The sequence below is a fragment of the Lactuca serriola genome, chromosome 2 (assembly GCF_051521515.1).
Source record: "Lactuca serriola cultivar US96UC23 chromosome 2, Lser_US96UC23_V15, whole genome shotgun sequence".
Taxonomy (NCBI): Eukaryota; Viridiplantae; Streptophyta; class Magnoliopsida; order Asterales; family Asteraceae; genus Lactuca; species Lactuca serriola.
In genome coordinates this window covers 105,615,660-105,626,696 of record NC_136409.1, presented here as the reverse complement: position 1 = coordinate 105,626,696, position 11,037 = coordinate 105,615,660, and the positions used below count along the sequence as shown (strand labels likewise).

Below are 11,037 nucleotides of genomic sequence, written 5' to 3'. Positions count from 1 at the left end.
CTTTCAAAACTATACTTTTGAATGTGTGAAAATGTATTATTTTATGGAGTCAAAACCTGTGGACTCACCAACTTTATGTTGACGTATTTTTAAAATGCATGTGTTTTCAGGAACTTGAAAAGCTGGTATGTATTCGAACAGGAGAAGTTTTACTATTATCTTTCTGTTTATTAAGAAGTAAGCCATAGTTGGATATTATGTAATAAATACTAGGAAAACAATAATGTAACTTTCAATTATCAATAAAGGTATGTATTTTCTTTAAGTATTGTTCAATGTATGTTATATATCTGTGATACGCAAAATGACGTTACACTACCCGGTGTTTTCTGCCGACGGCCGGGGTGTGACGGATTGGTATCAGAGCTATTAACTATAGTGAACAAGTACTTTCTTAGGAAAGCACGTCTATAGTATTAGGACTTACTCTATTATGTTTAGCTATATCCCTTAGCCTATAAATAAAAAGTATTATTAATTATACTACTGAAGTACTACTTACGGGAGCGGTGACAAGGATAGACATGTCGATTTGGGTTGCTGGATTTCAGAACGGTTATATGCTAAAATGATCCTGCCTTTTCGAAAGTCTTGACTGGCCGGAGCCTTATCAGATAGACCTGAGGTAACAAACAATAGTAAAAGCGTGAATACAATAAATAAGAATATAGATTCATATATAAAGACTCAGACCCGCGATGAGAATACACCTTAATACCCGGAATGTTTTTGATCTCAAGGATTTAGATCAAATATTCCAACTAAAGTTTATATGTTCATAGATCCTATCACAACTAGGTGTAGGTGCACAACTACATTTTATTATGATGAGATCATATGAACTATTTAATTTGGGAGAAATATTTGATAGACTAAACTCTTGGAGATCCAAAATGTATAGGAATCTGAAATGGCACATTCACGAGAATGGATAATCATCGTGGATACGAATGAAGAAGAGGAACTTTCATTCCCTATGATGATAGGCGATCCTTACTACCCTGTAACTCCAACTACCTTTCATCCAATACCTTTTGACGATGGATCACCTTTACCCTCCAACGAATGGGAAGAGAGTGAACCAATGGAAGAAAGAAAATCCATGGAGGAGACAGAGTCGGTGGCATCATCTCTACCTCCACTGAACACTCTTTACCGTAAAGTTCCAGGAGGAGTAAAAATGAAACGCACTGCACGTAAATCTATATCGATATGGCAAAAGCTTAAGAAGAGTCAGAAGGCAACATCTTCAGGAAGTCATAGAGTTCAAGATGAACCTGCACGGATCGCACAAACAGTTAATAAATGGGTGGCGGAAGAAAAAGCTGCCAAGATGTATGAGACTGGTCAGTCATCTCGACCACATCTCCCACATTCTTCTAAAGATAACACTTTATCTCAATTGTTTGAGAAAAGTGTGAAAATTGAAGATAAGATGGAAATTGTCAAAGGAAGGACTACTCATCTCTCTGGAAGAGTGCGAAGGCTAGAAGGACAAAGGACATGAGATCAGGAATCAGTGATGGATGTCCATCATCGTATAAATTTTGCTTATAATGATATGATTACTCACGATGTCAGAATTGCAGAGTTAGAGCTCTACAATGAAACCTCAAGAAATGAAGAATGCACGGGAAGTCTTGAGCAGAGAACTCAAGCACTTGAAGAGCAAGTGGTTAATGTCACTAACGTGTTGGATCATCACTTAGGTTTCTGGTAGATAAGCTACAACTAGTGGTTATGTAAATATAGAAAATCAGACTAGTTAAGGCGAAAAGAGGAAAGTTTATAGCAAGGATGTAAAAAACCTTGCAAATTTTGCAATGTTTATAGAAACTTTTCTCTTATAAACCTAAATAAACTGATGTAACCACTGGTAATAATATGAAGCATACGCTACAGTAATCATTATGTTCTCTATTATGTTTTACGCTGTGAATAATAACTAGAGTATTTAGTACTCGTGTATTAAATGATTAACAAAACTCATAAAAATCCTTATTATTTATAATAGGAACTAAAACAAAATGCCTAGAAGGAGTAATCGGCTAAACCCTAACCGACCATCAGCACCACAACAACAACAACCACAACCACCACCAGAAATAAACCCCTTAATAAGTACAGTACAAATTGAAGAAATAATAGCTCAAAGAATTGTTGCGGCTCTATCTAATGTCACAAGAGATGGAGTTAGAAATGAAGGCCATGTAGGGACCACTAGAACATGTACCTACAAAGATTTTATGAATTGCAGGCCAAAAATCTTTCATGGAAATAAAGGGGTAGTGAATTTGACAAGGTGGATAGAAAAGACAGAATTCGTCTTTCAAATAAGCTTTTGTCCAGATGATTGTAAAGTACGATTTGCAGCATGTACTTTCGCTGGCGCAACACTTACATGGTGGAATAGCCATGTGAATACAATGGGAATTGATACTGCAAATTCCATGAAATGGGAGGAGCTAAAAATGATGCTAGTAGAGGAGTATTATCCTAGGGAGGAGATACATAAACTGGAACAAGAACTGTGGACCCTAACCATGAAGGGGTCAGAGATAAAAGCTTATACTGCTAGATTTAATGATCTTGCTGTAATGTGTCCAGCACTTGTAACCCCTAAATATAAAAAGATTGAGCGATATATCTGGGGTTTGGCATCGCAAATCAAAGGCATAGTGATTGCATCAAAGCCTACGACTTATGACAGCACCAAGAGGATAGCTCATCAGCTAACCCTCACAGAGATCCAAGGAACAGAAGTGGTCTCAAAGGCTGAATCTCCCAAATCTAGAACAAACAAGCGCAAGTTTAATAGGAAGAATCCCAAACAATCATCTGAGAAAAGACAAGAAGTGGAAACCAACTATGCAGCCACAACAACAGTACCTACTCAACCAAAATCTTCATGGTGCAATCAGTGCAACCGTCATCATCCAGGTGAATGTTTTGTCTACATGAAGTGCAAGAAAAAGGGGCATACTGCTAGTTACTGCAGGAGCACAACACCTGCAACAGTCGATCAACAAACCAATAATGGGACAGGCCGTGGTGAAGGAAGAAAATGCTACGAGTGTGGGGAGATTAGACATATCAAGAAAGAATGTCCAAAGTTAAGGAGTCAAGGAGGCATAGGGCGTGGCATGGCGTTTGTGATTGGAAGCAGAGATCCAGGACCCTTCGGTCGTATCTGGTATGTTTCTTATAGATAATTTATATGCTTCTATACTATTTGAATCTAGAGCAGATCGAAGTTTTATAACTCCGACATTTAGAAAATTGTTAAGTCATAAGTCTAGCATACTAAAAGAAATCGATGAAGTAGAAATCGCTAACTGTCAAACAGAGAAAACACATGAAATCCTAGAAAATTGTATGTTAACTCTTAATAACTACCCTTTTCACGTCAACCTCATGCCAATGCCTATCGGTAGTTTTGATGTCATAATTGGCATGGATTGGTTATCTTCACACCGCGCTGAAATTCTATGTCATGAGAAAGCCATACAACTACCCTTACCAAACGACGAAGCCCTGATTATCTATGGTGATAAGTCTGGGAAAAACCTCAAAGTCATCTCTTGTACCAAGACACAGAAATATCTACATAAGAAATGTAGCACATTCTTAGCCCACATTGTAGATAAGAGAAGAAAGATAAAAGAAATCAAGGACATACCTCAAGTATGTGATTTCCCTGACGTATTTCCTGAAGATCTACCTGGAATACCTCTCGTCCGACAAGTCGAGTTTCAAATCGACTTAATTCCAGGAGCAGCACCAATAGCAAAATCTCCTTATCGGTTGGCTCCATCCGAAATGCAAGAATTATCTAGCCAACTACGAGAACTTCTTGACAAATGCTTTATCCGACCAAGTTTTTCACCTTGGGGAGCACCAATCTTGTTTGTCAAGAAGAAGTACGGATCCTTTCGAATGTGTATTGATTATCGGGAGCTGAACAAGCTAACGATCAAGAATCGTTATCCGCTTCCAAGAGTTGATGATTTATTCGATCAACTGCAAGGATCTAGCTACTACTCAAAGATAGATCTTAGATCAGGATACCATCAACTCAGAGTACAAGAAGACGACATTCCAAAAACAACATTTAGAACTCGTTATGGTCATTATGAGTTCTTAGTTATGTCTTTTGGACTAACCAACGCCCCAGCAGTGTTTATGGATCTCATGAATCGTGTTTGCAAACCATACTTGGATAAATTAGTGATTGTATTTATCGATGATCTATTGATATATTCACGAACCAAGGAAGAACATGGTCAATACCTGCAAATAATCTTGGAACTACTAAGAAAAGAAAAGTTGTATTCTAAATTCTCCAAATGTGAGTTTTGGATTAGAGAAGTACAATTTTTAGGTCATGTAGTTAGCAATGAAGGGATTCATGTTGACCCATCCAAAGTTGAAGCAATCAGGAATTGGGAAGCACTAAAGACGCCAACCGAGGTGCGTCAATTCCTAGGACTTGCTGGCTATTACCAAAGATTCATAGAGAATTTCTCCAAAATAGCCAAGCCACTTACAACACTAACCCAAAAAAATACGAAGTTCAACTGGGAAGACAAACAAGAAGTTGCTTTTCAGAAACTGAAGAAAATGTTGTGTAGTGCACCAATCCTATCCCTTCCAGAGGGGACAGAAGATTTCGTCGTGTACTGCGACGCATCAAATCAAGGATTAAGATGTGTGTTGATGCAAAGAGGAAAAGTTATCGCCTACGCATCACGACAACTTAAGGTGCATGAGAATAATTACACTACCCATGATCTTGAATTGGGAGCTGTAGTTTTTGCACTAAAAATATGGAGACATTACCTATACGGTACTAAGTGTACTATTTTTACCGACCACAAGAGTCTCCAGCACATCTTCGACCAAAAAGATCTTAATATGAGACAACGAAGATGGGTCGAATTTTTGAATGATTACGAATGTGAGATTCGTTATCATCCTGGAAAGGCAAACGTGGTAACAGATGCCTTGAGCCGGAAAGAATATATTAAACCCTGTCAGGTACGAGCATTAACCATAACTATATATTCTAACTTCGTCGCACAAATTAGAAAAGCTCCACTTGAGGCTCTAAAAGAACATAACATCAAGAACGAAGCCTTGCGAGGAATGGAAAAGCAACTTATACAAAAAGTTGACGAAACGCGACACTTTATGAACTGAATTTGGACGCCTAAGTTCGGTGGAGTCAGGGACTTGGTCTTAGAAGAAGCCCACAAGTCCAGATATTCTGTGCATCCAGGTTCTGACAAAATGTACTTAGACATAAAAGTACATTATTGGTGGCCAAACATGAAGGCAGAAATTGCTACTTATGTGAGCAAATGTTTGACTTGTTCTAGAGTGAAGGGAGAACATCAAAAGCCTTCAGGTTTACTTCAACAACCGGAAATACCTGAATGGAAATGGGGGCAGATATCAATGGACTTCGTCACTAAGTTACCTAAAACTCCTAGTAGGTTCGACACTATTTGGGTAATAGTCGATAGATTGACTAAGTCTGCCCATTTCTTACCAATTAAGGAGAACGACAAGATGGAGAAGCTGACTAGAGTTTATCTTAAGGAAATTGTTAGATTTCATGGAGTTCCAAGTTCTATTATTTCTGACTGAGATAGTAGATTCACTTCACGATTTTGGAAATCTCTACAAAAATCCTTAGGAACACGTCTAGACATAAGTACAGCTTACCATCCACAGACTGATGCTCAGAGTGAGAGAACCATTCATACTTTAGAAGATATGCTCCGAGCCTGTGTAATAGACTTTGGGAATGTGTGGGATACTCATTTACCGTTAATTGAGTTTTCCTACAACAATAGTCATCACACCAGCATCAAGGTTGCACCGTTTGAGGCTCTTTATGGACGAAAATGTCGTTCCCCAGTATGTTGGGTAGAAGTTGGAGATACGCAGATGGACAGAGAACGTACAGGCGATACCTTACGTACTGGACCATAATAATCCACGATACAACTAAAAAGATCGTGCAAATTAAGGATCGATTAAAGGCTGCACGTGATTGTCAAAAGAGCTATGCTGACGTAAGACGTAAGCCTTTAGAATTTCAAGTTGGAGATAAAGTAACGTTGAAAGTCTCTCCTTGGAAAGGTTTAATTTGATTTGGGAAATGAGGCAAACTAAACCCACAATATATAGGACCTTTTGAAATTCTGGCAAGAATTGGTTCTGCCGCATACCAACTCAAGTTGCCTCAAGAGCTAAGTAATGTACACGATGTTTTTCACGTATCAAATCTCAAAATATGTCTATCCGATGACACTCTTGTTGTACCTCTCGACGAAATACAAGTCAATACGAAACTCAACTTTGTAGAAGAACCTGTTGAGATTATGGATCGAGAGGTCAAGTGATTAAAGCAAAGTCGTATTCCCATAGTGAAAGTTCGACGGAACTCTTTGTGAGGACCTGAATTTACTTAGGAAAGTGCATATCAGATGAAGGAAAAATACCCCCAACTGTTTTACAAAACCTTACCCACAAGATAAATTTCGGGACGAAATTGTTCTAACGGGGGGAGAATGTAACACTAGCTAAAATAGGTCAATAACAATCACATGCTAATCAAGAAATGTGATAAATGTACTATGTATTTCATGATAAATTCTAATACAAATATGAACTTTCTTTATGATACAACTCAAAGTATACGTCCATACGATTCCAAAAATATAGAGAACGTCTGAATCTGACTTCTCATGAAGAAGTTATGATAAACCGAACACTATAAATCTCTATAATAAGAAGAATTTAAAACTGACTTAGAATTAGCTATTTAATTCTAAAAGAGAGTTGTAGTACTTGTAAATACCTACGCGTGCATATGAAGAACGTCAAAAATGGAGTTCGTATGCAAAAGTTATGGCCTTCCGAAGATTTAGCTTTCAGAAACCCTAAGCTAACTAAACTCACGACGTGAATAAGGGTTTATTCACGACGTGAGGAGTCATTTTGCCACATTTTGGAATCTAGAAGGTGTGACGAGGCTGCGAGGGGATAGGATCCAAACTAACGGCAAGAACAAGGAGTTTTTCACGACGTGAGGAGTTACATGGCCACCTTCCGAAGCTAGGGATGCAAATGGAAAGTCTACGGGGTGATCATGCAAGACTCACGACGTGAGCCTTATGAAACTCACGATGTGAGAGTCCAAAATCCTTACTATAAATAGCAGGTCCGACTTCAGCTATTCTTACACCAAATCTTCTTCCCTTTCTCTCCTTTGCTGAGGCCATTTTGCATCCCGAGCCCCGACGATCTCGCACGCAGACCGTTTTGCTTAGATAACATAAAATCACGCTATGAGGGTGAGTTTCACAGCCCCACTTTCTAATATTTTGGGGGAAAACGCATGCTAGTTATTATATATATATGTTATTATTATGTCTATATCATAGTATATAGTTATGATAACCGGGATATGATTGTTCTAAATTTAACATTTTGAATACATACAACTATTATTAACTTATCAGTATGGTAATTTACTAATGTAGATCTTGAGTTATACTTAGGATTCTATATATATATATATATATATATATATATATATATATATATATATATATATATATATATATATATATATATATATATATATATATATATGTTTTGTGCGATATAATACCGAAGTTATATTCGAAAGTTCTAAATGTTAAGTTATATAGTATGTTGCTATTAATAGTTTATTGTCAAGATAAAATTGGATATGTTATATATTGTTATTGTTAGTTTTATGTCAAGATAAAACTTGGTATTGTTATTGATAGTTTTATGTCAAGACAAAACTGGATATGTTATATGTTGTTATTGTTAGTTATATGTCAATATAAAACTTGGTATTTTTATTGATAGTTTTATGTCAAGATAAAACTAGAAATGTTTTATGTTATTATTGGTTTTAGGTCAAGATAAAACCTGGTTCTACATCAAGATATAGCTGTTATACTGCCTAAATATTATGAAGTTAGGAGTAATGTTTAAAAGCATAGTCTAGTAACTTGGGGTTTTAGACATGAAGATGCTTTTGTTGTTAGAGCTATAGGAAGCCGTCAAAGTCTACATGGGTAATTGTATTCATCAACTAAGATTGGGGATCTTAGCGGAAATCCTCTGAACTGTAACCATTAATCCCGTGTGAGCGAGGAAGTCGTGTATAATTAGTATACCGGCTGACCACCCCACTTGTGACTGTTAGCTCCAGTCAACCAAAAACAAGTGATGAACCATCCTTTTATTTGTTACTATTCTACCGTCAATGAAGCGTACGGTGTTGTTTCTCATGTTAAATCATGAGTGTGTTTGTTTCTCATGGTAAATCATGAGTGTGTTCTATCAGAGGTATTATGTCATAGCAGCGGTTACAGGCTCATGGTAGCAAATTGTTAGAAACATTATACCTTGTCATATACAAGTATTAATGTTAAGTATAAGTTTTCCCCTAATTATACCTTAAGATTAAGAAATGTTTAGGTATAACGCTTAATTGATAAGTATACTATTATACCTAGTATACATACTAAATGTTGGAGAGTCAAAATGAGACTTTCAAAACTATACTTTTGAATGTGTGAAAATGTATTATTTTATGGAGTCAAAACCTGTGGACTCACCAACTTTATGTTGACGTATTTTTAAAATGCATGTGTTTTCAGGAACTTGAAAAGCTGGTATGTATTCGAACAGGAGAGGTTTTACTATTATCTTTCTGTTTATTAAGAAGTAAGCCATAGTCGGATATTATGTAATAAATACTAGGAAAACAATAAAGTAACTTTCAATCATCAATAAAGGTATGTATTTTCTTTATGTATTGTTCAATGTATGTTATATATATGTGATACGAAAAATGACGTTACACTACCCGGTGTTTTCCGTCGACGGTCGGGGTGTGACACGCAATACCTGCCACTGCTACATTCGAGCTAAAGGGGCACATCTTGACTGCACTGAAGGATATCCCATTTTATGGGAAGGATCATGAGGATGCTTTTAAGCATCTCGATGAAGTCAATGACATTGCGGATTACTTCAATGTCCCAATTGTCAATAGAAACACCATCTTGCTTATGATGCTTCCCATTACTTTTAAGGGAGCTGCTAAAGAGTGGTTAAAATCACTTCCACCGGGTACGATCACCACTTGGGCTCAAATGCGTGAGCAGTTTCTTGACTAATTTTTTTCACCATCCAAGATAGCTAAACTCAAGAAGGCAATAGCCAACTTTGAACAACAGTCGGGGGAGTCATTATACGAAGCATGGGAGCGTTACAAAGGCTTGCTCAGAAATTGCCCTCAACATGATATTAATGTTCAACAAGAGATGTCAATCTTATATGATGGGGTCAACGTTATGACAAGGAAACTCCTTGATTCTCAAGGACCTTTGACAAAGAAAAATCCAAGGGAGGTCAAGGAGCTGATTGAAGAATTCGCGAAGCACTCTCGTGAGTACCACAACCCTAGGCAAGATGGAATCAAAGGTGGTAGAGGGGCACAAACTGAAGAAATAGCAGCTATGATGGCTATGCTAAATAATATGGACCGGAGGTTAACTCAAATGGACCAATCGATTCATACTATAAGAGTTGGTTGCGAACGGTGTAATGGTCCACACTTGACCAAGGACTGCAATTTGGATGAGTATGGGAATAAAAAGGCTCAAGTATGCTACTCGAGTGGGGACAAGTACGATGAAGACTAGAGGAAACTAAAGAAAGAGTGGCTGCCATATGAAGAATATAAGAAGCAAAAGGAAGAGAAGTATAAGCAAACAAGCCGAGGCTTCTACCAAAAGGAGCAGCAACCAGCTGAGAAAAAACCCGATCTAAAAACCATGTTAATTAAGTTTATGGAAGCTTTAGAAAAGAGACACATGGCTACTGATTCTGCTATTGATGAACAAAGAGCTTTGATAAAGAATCATCACACAATGATGGTAGAATAGCAGGCTCTAATAAAAAATCAACAAGCCTCCATCAATAATCTTGAAGTGAAACTTGGTCAACTAACCACTTTGGTTCATGAGAAGATGTCCCCGAAAAATTCTAAAAAGAAGACCCAATCTCACATAATGGCCATAGATACTGAAGAAGAGGCCATCTCTGAGTTCCTTGAAGCATTAGAAGTGGATCCACAACAGCCTGATCCAAAGTCGAAGAAGCCCAAGCTCGAAAATCAAGATGTTGCTAAAATAGCAAGCTCACGACATGAGACATATAGGCTCACGACGTGGCCCCATCCTGAACAGAAAAATTCCGTCTTTGTTTCAGCATATCAACCACCTTTTCCATTTCCTTCCCGAGCTGCCCTTAGTCCACTGGAAAGAGAGCATATAGAGTTTATTAAGCACGTGAAGGGTATCCTGATTAATACTCCATTTGTCGAGTCGTTGTCCAAAATTCCCGAATATGAATTTTTTTTACAAGACTTGATAGACACTCGTTAGCAACTAAAGAAGAATTCTAAAGTTATTCTAAGTGAGCAAAGTTCAAGGGCTGTATTGGGAGACATACCTAAGAAGATGGGGGGATCCTGGACGCCTCACTCTTCCATGTGAGTTTAGGAACAACATGAAGGTTTATGCTTTAGCTGATTCTGGGGCTAGTATAAATTGGATGCCTTACTCATTTTATCAAAAGTTGGATATTCAGAAGTTGAAGGCTACAAGAATGACTATTCACATGGCGAACCGTTCAGTGACATAACCCAGGGGCATTGTGGAAGATATTTTAGTAAAAATTGGGAAATTCATTTTTCCAATAGACTTTGTAGTATTAGACAAGAAAGAAGATCCCAATATACCAATTATTCTTGGTCGGCCACTGCTAAACACTGCTGGAGTTCTTGTTGACATTCGGGAGTCTAAGCTCACCTTAAGGGTTGGTAATGAAAAGGAAATTTTTGGAATAGAAGATGGATTTCAAGGGAATCATGCTTAAGAAGAGGTGTTCAACATTGATGAAGACAATGAACTTGAA

The 11,037-nt window shown here is 37.5% G+C and overlaps 1 non-coding gene across 1 annotated transcript; it reads right to left on the bottom strand.

The window, feature by feature from the left end:
- Positions 1 to 9,257: 9,257 nt before the first annotated feature.
- LOC145091083 (small nucleolar RNA R71) lies at positions 9,258 to 9,364 on the bottom strand. Its single transcript, XR_013701971.1, has one exon. It is a non-coding gene; the product is annotated as a small nucleolar RNA R71 (small nucleolar RNA).
- Between the last annotated feature and the right edge of the window lie 1,673 nt (positions 9,365 to 11,037).